Below are 10,886 nucleotides of genomic sequence, written 5' to 3' on the forward strand. Positions count from 1 at the left end.
CATGGTTACCTGCTTCCAGGGCGAGTGAATTGCTCACTGAAATCATTGCTCTCTGGCTTAATAGCCACTCATAGACATACACCAGGGGTGGTGGGTTGTATTTTACAGTTTACACTTGTGAATCTTCCCTTTGAATTACCTGCAAGCCCGTCGGTGTACTGAGCAAATACAACCCCAGTCTCACTATGAGATTCTAAGCCATCAAATGTAAAGAAATGAATTCCGCTAACAAAATTGAGAATTAGAATGGATACACATTACTGATTTCACACAATATGGGTGAGGTAAAACTCTCTCAAATCACGATGCCTGATGCCTCCATTGAATTCAGGAACATTCCACTCATCTTTATTGGCGTCAACTCTCTGAACTGTCTTGATTTGAGGAGTGAATATGCTGGCCATGTCTCTACCAAAAAGGCAACTGGTGTACCTTCCACATATAACATAGAGGTAGTTGTGGTTCTGTTCGCCGAACTGGGAATTTGTCTTGCAAACGTTTCGTCCCCTGTCTAGGTGACATCCTCAGTGCTTGGGAGCCTCCTGTGAAGCGCTTCTGTGCTGTTTCCTCTGGCATTTATAGTGGCCTGTCTCTGCCGCTTCCGGTTGTCAGTTCGAGCTGTCCACTGTAGTGGCCGGTATATTGGGTCCAGGTCGATGTGTTTGTTGATAGAGTCTGTTGATGAGTGCCATGCCTCTGGGAATTCCCTGGCTGTTCTCTGTTTGGCTTGCCCTATAATGGTAGTGTTGTCCCAGGCGAATTCATGTTGCTTGTCGTCTGTGTGTGTGGCTACAAAGGATAGCTGGTCGTGTCGTTTCGTGGCTAGCTGGTGTTCGTGTATTCGGATCGTTAACTGTCTTCCTGTTTGTCCGATGTAGTGTTTTCTGCAGTCCTTGCATGGGATTTTGTACACTACATTGGTTTTGCTCATGTTGGGTATCGGGTCCTTTGTTCTGGTGAGTTGTTGTCTGAGCGTGGCTGTTGGTTTGTGTGCTGTTATGAGTCCTAGTGGTCGCAGTAGTCTGGCTGTCAGTTCAGAAATGCTCCTGATGTATGGTAGTGTGGCTAGTCCTTTGGGTTGCGGCATGTCCTCATTCCGGTGTCTCTCCCTTAGTCATCTGTTGATGAAATTGCGACGGTATCCGTTTTTGGCGAATACCTTGTATAGGTGCTCCACTTCCTCTTTTTGTAGCTCTGGTGTGCTGCAGTGTGTTGTGGCCCTTTTGAATAGTGTCCTCATGCAACTTCGTTTGTGTGTGTTGGGGTGGTTGCTTTCATAGTTTAGGACTTGATCTGTGTGTGTGGCTTTCCTGTAAACCTTTGTGGTGAATTCTCCGTTCGGTGTTCTCTGTACCATCACGTCGAGGAATGGGAGTTGGTTGTCCTTTTCTTCCTCTCTCGTGAATCGGATTCCTGTGAGTGTGGCGTTGATGATCTGGTGTGTGTTCTCTATTTCTGTGTTTTTAATTATTACAAAGGTGTCATCCGCGTATCTGACCCAGAGTTTGGGTTGAAGTTGTGGTAAGACTGTTTGTTCTAACCTTTGCATTACTGCTTCTGCTGTGAGTCCAGAGATCGGTGAGCCCATGGGTGTTCCGTTGATTTGTTCGTATATTTGGTTATTGAATGTGAAGTGTGTTGTGAGGCACAAGTCCAGTAGTTTAAGTATGCCGTCTTTGTTGATATGTTCAACGTCCTGTTGTCTGTTATGTCTGTCCAGCAGGTTGGCTATTGTTTCTTTGGCTCGTGTTCTGTCGATGGAGGTGAACAGTGCCGTTACATCGAATGAGACCATAGTTTCTTCCTTGTCTATGTGTATATTTCTGATGATGTCCAAGAATTCCTGTGTCGATTGTATAGAGTGTCTGGATCCGCTGATCAGGTGTTTCAGTTTCTGCAGTAGTTCTTTGGCCAGTTTGTGTGATGGTGTCCCTGGTAGTGATACTATGGGTCTGAGTGGGATGTCTGGTTTGTGCACTTTGGGTAGTCCATAGAATGTGGGGGTGTTGTTGCTTTCAGGTTTCATTCTTTGTAGGTCAGACCTGGTTATCTCTTCGTTTTTTGTAGATTCCTCAGTGTGTTGTTTATCCTACTGGTGAGCTGTGGGGTGGGGTGAAACTCCCTCTTTTGGTAGGTGTTGGTATCTGCAAGTAGTTGTTGTGCTTTTTGCATGCACTCTGCTTTGTCCCGGTTGACCGTCATTCTGCCTTTGTCTGCTGGTAGTATAATTATGTTCTTATCGTTTCTTAGTGATTTTAGTGCTTCCCTCTCCTTGGTGTTGAGGTTATGTGTTTGTTTTTTTCTTGTTATCAGCGGTACGATACTTTGTCTCACAGTTTGTTGTGTCTCTTCTGTCAGTCCATTGTTCCTGAGTGTGCATTCTAGTGCTGCTAGGAGGTCTGCTGTCTTGGCATCCCTGTGGTTGTAGTTGAGTCCCTTGGCCAGTATTGTTCTTTCCGTGTCTGTGAGCTGTCTGTGGGAGAGGTTTTTAACCCAGGTGTGTGTTGTGGTGGCCTCTTCTTTGTGTGTTAGTTTGGCCATTTTTTCTTTTAGTACCGTTTTTTGCGGTGTGTGGTCCTGTTCTGTCCTATGGTGACAGCCTGTTCTATGGTCCGGGTCCATTCCTGCTTGGTGGTTTTAGAAATTAACGATGTTTGGCGCGCAATTTATTGTCTGTATATGTGTAGTCTGTTGTGAGCGTCTGTAATCATTACCTGGATCATCCTGAATCCGTTCTGCCTGGCTGTGTCCTGGACTTGTGGATTGTTGACTGGTGGTCTGTATCTGATGCATGGTGGAAGGATTCGATTCTTTTGGCATTCATGCAGGAACCGGAGTTGTTTGTCTGTGGAGCTTAGGTGGTTGGCACAGGATTCCCATTTCCTGGCTTGTCTTCGCGTCTCTCGCCCGTAGGTGTTCAAAGTTTGGGAGAAGATTTGTAGCTCGGGTGCTCGTTGTTGTGGTTCTGTTTGCCGAGCTGGGAATTTGTCTTGCAAACGTTTCGTCCCCTGTCTAGGTGACATCCTCAGTGCTTGGGAGCCTCCTGTGAAGCGCTTCAGTGCTGTTTCCTCCGGCATTTATAGTGGCCAGTCTCTGCTGCTTCCGCTTCCTTCTCTCTCTCCTCCAATGGTGACCTCAGCATTTGCAACTGAATATTACTAAAACTTCCTTCCTCCAGAAAAAACACATTCCTTGATTTACATTTTTAACTGCTATACAGAAACTGGGCCATAATTATTTAGCATATATTGTATTTTTTCTTGACCATTCCGAGTTGTCTGTCGACCCTCTTTTTGTTCGCTCTTGCTGGAGCCGATTTTCATGGATATTGGAAAAGTGTTCATTCTCTCTGTCTGTCTCTCTAACTGCCTATCTGTCTATCTCTCTCTGTCTCTCTCAGGATACCATAATCTTCTCTTTGCCAATATAACTTGCTTTTACCTCCCGGAGGTCCCTTCTCATTGGGCATGACCACCTCATTGCCTTGGTTTTCACAAACCAAGAACCCACATAACCGGTACAGCTTTGGCGACTCCAATGCTGCCCATGGTGACTCCAAGTCTCAAACCACCGTTCATCTTGCTGTCACTTAAACTGTCTAGAGACGGCAATCCTTTCCCTTGAGTTTTACTCGAATACCGTGCGAGGGTTCACTGGTCCCTCTTCCTGGTTCGTATATTCTCTTCGAACAAGTCTCTATGTCAGATTACTTCAGCCACAACTCTTACCCTCTGACCCGATTTGATTCAGAACGCGACTCTGGGGTGATCCACTTATCCCCAGTCCTCTCACTCAAAGAGGCCAATTCAGCGCTCGAGATGAAGTGGAAGACCTTCAACGCAGTGGCGCGTACACCTCCTGGGCATCTTCAAAATCTTACCCAGTCGCAGGGTCCCAGAAGAGCCCCCGAGTTTAATGCCGTGGAATTTCAATCGACTCGACGCAAATGCTCCCAAGAGCAAAGAAAAAGTTTATTTTTGAAATTTGCAGAATGGACCCGACACATTTGCAAGATGCCTCATAAAATGGAGCCTGACGGTTTTCACATATTCCCTTTATACTATATATCGCCTTGCCTTATCACACCTCAAGCCAGGAATCTGGATCAGTCGAGTTCCTTTCCACACATGGAGTTGTTTTTTTCTAATTCATTGACTGCTGATATAATAGATTATTGGCGTTGACAGTCAGCTGTAAATTAGGTTGAACTTTACATTTTTTCTGTCTTTTTGCAAAGTTAGGTCCATACTTCTTTGTTTCAACAATGCTTTCACAGATTTCACAAAAAATGATACTTTTCCATTACAGGGGATCAGGCTGACAGTGACTGATGGAGTGACCATGATAGTGACACAATGAGGGTGAGGTGTCAGTGTGGTAGTGATGCAGACTTTTTGAGTGGATCAGGCCGATAGTTACGCAGTGAAGGGGGTCAGAGTGATAGTGATGCAGTAAGTCTGAGGGATCAGACCAATAGTGACGCAGTAAGGGTGAGTGGTCAGGCTGATAGTGTACGCAGTAATTGGAAGGAGATCAGGCTGATAGTGATGCAGTAAGTGTTACTGTGTCAGGCTGATCCTGACACAAAAAGTGGGATGGTGAAAGTGACGTAGTAAGTGTGATGGGGTCAGGCAGAGTCTGACGCAGTGAGTGTGAGACAGTCAGGGTGATAGTGAGGGAGTAAGTGTGTGCGTTCAGGCTGGCAGTGACACAGTAAGTTGAGAGCGTCAGGCAGATAGTGGCCAATAAAAGTGAGGTGTTAGGGGAATAGTGATGCAGTGAGTGTGAGGTGTCAGGCTGTTAGTGATGCAGTAAGTGTGAGGGGTCAGTCTGATAGTGAAGCAGTAAGTGTGAGGGGGTCAGGCTGATAGAGATGCAGCAAGTGTGGTGGGGTCAGGCTGATAGTGTCACAGTACGTGTGAGGGGTCAGGCTGATAGTGATGCAGTAAGTGTCAGTGAGTCAGAGTGATCCTAATGCAGGAAGTGAGAGGGGACAGTGTGATAGTGATGCAGTAAGTGTGAGGGGGTCGGCGTGATTCTGACAGAGTAAGTGTGAGTGTTCAGGCTGATATTGATGCAGTATGTTGAGGAGGTCAGGCTAATACTGGCCAGTAAGTGTTAAGTGACAAGGTGATAGAGATCCAGGAAATGTGAGGAGTCATACTGATAGACACGTTGAAATTGTGATGGGTCAGGCTGATAATGATGTGGGAAGTGTGCGAGTGTCAGGCTGATAGTGACGCAGTAAGTGTGTTGGGAGCAGAGTGATAGGAACGCAATAAGTGTGAGCGGCTCTGGATGATAGTGACAGGTCACTATGAGGGGAGGATGGTAGTGGTCCAGTGAATGTGAGGTGTCAGGATGACAGTGAAGCAGACTGTTATTGTGATGGTGACATGGCAATGTGATGGGGTCAGGGTTATAGTGACGCAGATGCTTTCAGGAGGTCAGGTTGTAGTGATGCAGTAATTGTGAGGGGTCAGGGTGATACTGACGCAGTGAGTGTGAGATGTCAGTGTGATAGTGACGCAGAACATTTGAGGGGCCAGGCTTATAGTGACGCAGTATGGGCAAGGGGTCAGGGTGACAGTGATGTAGATGCACTCATAGGGCCAGGTTGTAGTAAAGCTGTAAGTGTGAGTGTCTCAGGCTGATAGTGATGAAGTAAATGCGAGGGGGGTAAGGCAGTTAGGGATGTAGTAAGTGTGCAGGGGTAGTGCTAGAAGTGACGCCGTAAATGTGAGTGTTGAAGCTGATAGTGACGCATAAAGTTTGAGGGCATCAGGCTGATCTTGACGCAGTAAGTGTGACGTTGTCAGGATGATAGTTACGCTGTAAGTGTATGGGGGCACAATGCTCTTGACACAGTAAGAGTGGGGAGTCAGGGTGATAGTGACGCAGTGAGCATGTGTGGGTCAGCCTGATAGTGACGCAGTATATGTGAGGGAGTCAGCCTGGTACTGGCACAGTATGTGTGAAATGGTCAGGCTGATATTGATGCAGTTAGTGTGTTGGGGTCAAAGTGATCGTGACGCAATAGGTGTAAGTGGCTCAGGATGATAGTGACACAGTGGGTGTGAGATAACAGTGTGATAGTGACGCAGTAAATGAAAGGGGTAAGGATGACAGTGACACTAAGTTTATGGCCCTCAGTGTGATAGTGCCACAGCAAGTGTGGGTTTGTCAGGGTGTAAATGAAGTCGTAAGTGAGAGAGGGGCATTGCGATAGTGTTGCAGTAAGTGTGAGGTGGTCAGGCTGATAGTGACACAGTCAATGTGACCGGGCAGTGTTTTAGTGACAAGATAAGTGTGAGGCGTCAGTCTGATACTGACACAATAAATGTGATGGAGTCAGGCTGATAGTGACACAGTAAGTGTGAGGGGTCAGCCTGATAATGACACAATAAGTGTAAGGATTCAGGGTGATAGTAACATGTGAAGCGTGAGGGCGTGATTGAAAGTGACGCAATAAGTGTGTGGCGGTTAGGCTGATGGGGACGCAATAAAATGGTAAAGACTGTGTGAGTGGGTCAGGGTGATAGTGACGCAATAAATGTGAGGAGGTCAGAGTGAGAGTGACGAAGTAAATGAGAGAGGATCAGAGTGAGAGTGGCACAGTAAATCTGACGGGTCAGACTGATATTGACACAGTAAGTATGAAGGGGTCAGGCTGAGCATGACACAGTCATTGTGAGGGGGACAGTTTTAGTTATACAGTAAGTGCGAGGCGTCAGACTGAAACTGATACAAAAAGTGTGAGTGGGTCAGGGTGATATTGATGCAATACGTCTGAGGGGTCAGGCTGATAGTGACGCAGTCAGTGTGATGGGGCAGAGTTTTAGTAACATGGTAAGCGTGAGGCGTCAGTCTGATACTGACACAAAAAGTGTGATGGAGTCAGGCTGATAGTGACGCAGTAGGTTTTAGAAGTGAGGGTGATATTAACATAGGAAGTGCGAGGGCGTCACTGATAGTGACGCAATATGTGTGTGGCTGTCAGGCTGATAGTGACGCAGTAAAAATGAGGATGTCAAGGTGAAACTGGTGCAGTAAGTGTGAGGATGGCAGATGGACAGTGATGCAGTAAGTGTGAGGGGTTCACGCTGATATTGAGGCATGCAAGTGTGAGGGGTTAGGTTGATAGTGACGCTTTGTGCCGGCGGGTCCGGCTGATAATGACGCAGAAAATGTGAGTGTCTCAGTGTGACAGTGACGCATTACATGTGAGAGGGTCAGGGTGATAATGACAGAAAAAGTGTTAGGGGTTCAGGTTGATAGTGATGCTGTAATTATGAGCTTGATCAGCATGATAGTGAGGGGCTTAGGCTAATAGCGACACAGCAATTGTGAGGGGGGTTCAGTGTAGTGGTGACGCAAAACGTGTGAGCGGGTCAGGCTAATAGTGATGCAGTAATGGTAAGAATGTTGGTGTGCTAGTGACGCAGTAAGTGTGAGCCGCTCAGGATGATAGTGATGCAATAAGCGTGAGGTTTCAGGGAGACACCCATGCAGTAAGTGTGACGTGTTCGGGGTGACAGTGACGCAGACACTTTGAGGGTGTCAGTTTGAGAGTGACACAGGAAATGTGAGGGGACAGGTTGAGAGTGACACAGTAGTGTAAGAGGTCAGGCTGATAATGATATACTAATTGTGATGGAGTCAGGATAATAGTGGTGCAGTGAGCATGAGTTGTCAGGGTGATAGTGACACACACGGCGTGAGTGGGATAGAGTTATAGTGATGCAGCAAGAATGAGGAGGTCAGAGTGATAGTGTGCAAGGTCTGGCTGAATGTGACGCAAGGAGAGTGAAAGGTTTAGTGTGATCTGGACGCACTAAGTTTGCGGGGTCAAGGTGATTATGATGCTGTAAGTATGAGTGGGTCAGTCTGATAGTGACACAGTACATTTGAAGGGATCAGGCTGGTAGTGATGCAGTAAGTGTGAGGGGGTCAGGCTGATATTGATGCACTAAGTGAGAGAATGTCAAGGTGATGGTGATGCATTAAGTGTGAGCAGGTTAGAGAGAGAGTGACGCTGTTAGTGAGTGGGGTTTGGCTGATAGGGATGCAGTAGGTGCGCATGTGTCAGGGTGTGATTGATGCACAAAGTATGAAGGTGCCAGAGGGATAGTGACGCATTAAGTATGAGGGGGTCAGAATGATTGTGATGCAGTAATTCTGAGGGGATCAGAGAGATACCAACGCAGTAAGCATGAGGGGGTCAGGCTGTTAGTGACGCTGTCAGTGTGAGTGTTGAAGCTCATAGTGAAGCAGTAGGTGTGAGGTGGTCAGTGTGATTGTGGCGCAGTAAATGTGAGAGGGTCAAGGTGATAGTGACATAGTAAGTTTGAGGAAGCAGTGTTGTAGTGACACGGTAAGTGTGAGACGTCAGTCTGGTACTTATATAATAAGTGTGATGGAGTCAGGCTGATAGTGACACAGTAAGTGTCAGGAGTCAGGGTAATAGTAACATAGGAAGTTTAAGGGCGTGACTGATAGTGACAAAGTAAGTGTTTGGCAGTCAGGCTGACAGTGACCCAGTCAAAATGAGGGTCTCGAAGTGAAAGTTGCGCAGTAAATGTGAGGACGCCACATGGATAGTGATGCAGTAAGTTTGAGGGGTTCACACTGATATTAAGGCGGTAAGTGTGAGGGGTCAGGTCTATAGTGATGCAGGAAGTGTCGGCGGGTCAGGCTGATAGTGATGCATTCAAAGACCAAATATCCAAGGCTCACTGTAGTGCTGAATTGCGAGACTTCTCAAGGCTAAGACAAAAATCAATAGTTCTCATCCTGGTCATAATTCACAATGCTTCATTTTAAAATTGTCCTCTCCTGCTTCTCGATTCACCAATGAGGGAACAACATTTAATTGCACCACCCGGTTTATCTCTTCAAATATTTTGCAACTCTAAATGAGATTACCTCTCTTGTTTTGAAACTGTTAAAAAAAGACCGGATTTGCCCAATTTCAATTCACAGGACTAATGTTCATCCATGATATCAAGGCTAATCACCATTCGTGGTATTCCTCATATGGCATTAGTATCTTTCCTAAATTGAGGATTATAATTCCTCACACTGTAGTCCAAGTGCGGTCGAACTGAGCCACAATACATTGGAAATAATGCTTTGTTCTCGTGCTCTGAAATCCTTCTGCAGCTTTCACAACAGACTTCTACAACTGCTACTAGACTTCATTGACTTATTAAACACTTCTCCAAGATGCAATTCCAAAAATCTGTACATCAGACTTTCTACTTCAAACCTTCGATAATATTCTCCACACATTTCCCTCCTCACAAGTGTGATAAAGTCAAATCGTTGCTATTTATTAAATCATGAGGGACATGGATAGGTTGACTCATCAAGGTGTTTTCCTGCTGGTGAGGAAGTCAAAATTTAGAAAACATTGTTTTAAAATTAGTTGGTAAGGATTTAAAAGGGACGTCAGGGGCAACTTTTTCAGTCGTGTCCAGAATGAGCTGCCAGATAAATTGTTGGAGACTGGTACAACTGTAACATTTAATGGCATCTGGATGGATATATGAGTAACAAGGCTTAGAGGGTTGTGGGCCAAATGTTGGCAAATGGGACCTATTAATTTAGGATAACTGCACCATGGTCAAGTTGGAAAGAAGGGCCACTTTCCATGTTGTATTGTTCAAGGACTTGATGACTCCAGAATAATCGCAAAAACTTTGCAAATAATTCCGTCAAGACGATTTCAAGTTCCAAATCTTCGGTCAATCTTCCTCTCTTGTGCTCACAAGTTCATTACCTGATGTCAGAACGTACGGATTAGTTGCTGGATCCATTTCTTTAAATTGGTTCTGCATTCTTTCTAATTCCGATTTTTTTTTTACGAATGTAGCTAGTGTTTATGGACTTAGCATCAATATTTCTAATACCATATTTCGATGAATATTAAAACACAACAGCATATATACTTTGGCACCAGATGACGAGCAATTGAGTCAAAATCGATCGGACGCAGTGAGACAATGATCCTCACTTCGTGTGGTGTACATCCGTGACTCTATAATTCAATGAAGAATCATTCCCACAACTTCAGCTGTGTCAGCATCTAGTTTGCGGTGAAAGCCTGTCAATCTGCTAAGGTAACGTTCGTCTGGATCTCTGCAAAGGATTTGGCGAAATCTTTGGTTCTTGACAATTTGTTCTTGACAATTTGTTCTTCCAACAAATTACGTATTTCATGAATTCAGTTCTTTTACTATGAAAATTGGCACCATGGATGCAGCTGTGATGGCCGAGAGGTTAAGGCATTGGATTTGAAATTGAATGGGGTCTCCCTGCGCAGGTTCGAATTCTGCTCACAGCGTTGACTCTTTTAAAAGTCATTAATTCCTTTGCAGAATTTAGATTTCGTGGAGCTTGAGCTTTGCATTCAATCGAAAGTAAATTTTCAACTGTGAAGAATCCGAAGTAACTTCAAGATGTCTAATTGAATAAATTATATGTCGAGACACAAAAAGCCATCAACTTCCAACACGAATCAGTTTCCAAACATTTGTCGAACTATCGTGAAATTTGGATGTTCGGGAGGCGGGGGGGGGTGGGGGGTGGGGTGATCTTAAGAAAAACAAGAAGCAATGCAATACATTTACCTGCAGATGATGAGTTTTTTTTAGGATCGGTCGAAAGTCAAGCTGAGAAAGTTCAACCTAATTTACAGCTGACTCTCAAGGGCAATAATCTATTACATCAGCAGTCAATGAATGAGAAAAAACAACTCCATGTGTGGAAAGGAACTCGACTGGTCCAGGTTCCTGGCTTGAAGTGTGATAAGGCAAGGCGATATCAGCGGAGTAGAATTTTCTGGAAATTTGAGAAATGGAATGTTAACAGTCTTCTGCTGTCCA

The 10,886-nt window shown here is 45.2% G+C and overlaps 1 non-coding gene across 1 annotated transcript; it reads left to right on the forward strand.

The window, feature by feature from the left end:
- Positions 1-10,263: 10,263 nt before the first annotated feature.
- trnas-uga (transfer RNA serine (anticodon UGA)) lies at positions 10,264-10,345 on the forward strand. The gene has a single exon. It is a non-coding gene; the product is annotated as a tRNA-Ser (tRNA).
- The last annotated feature ends 541 nt before the right edge of the window (positions 10,346-10,886 follow it).

The sequence above is a fragment of the Chiloscyllium punctatum genome, chromosome 29 (genome assembly GCF_047496795.1).
Source record: "Chiloscyllium punctatum isolate Juve2018m chromosome 29, sChiPun1.3, whole genome shotgun sequence".
NCBI classification, from domain to species: Eukaryota; Metazoa; Chordata; class Chondrichthyes; order Orectolobiformes; family Hemiscylliidae; genus Chiloscyllium; species Chiloscyllium punctatum.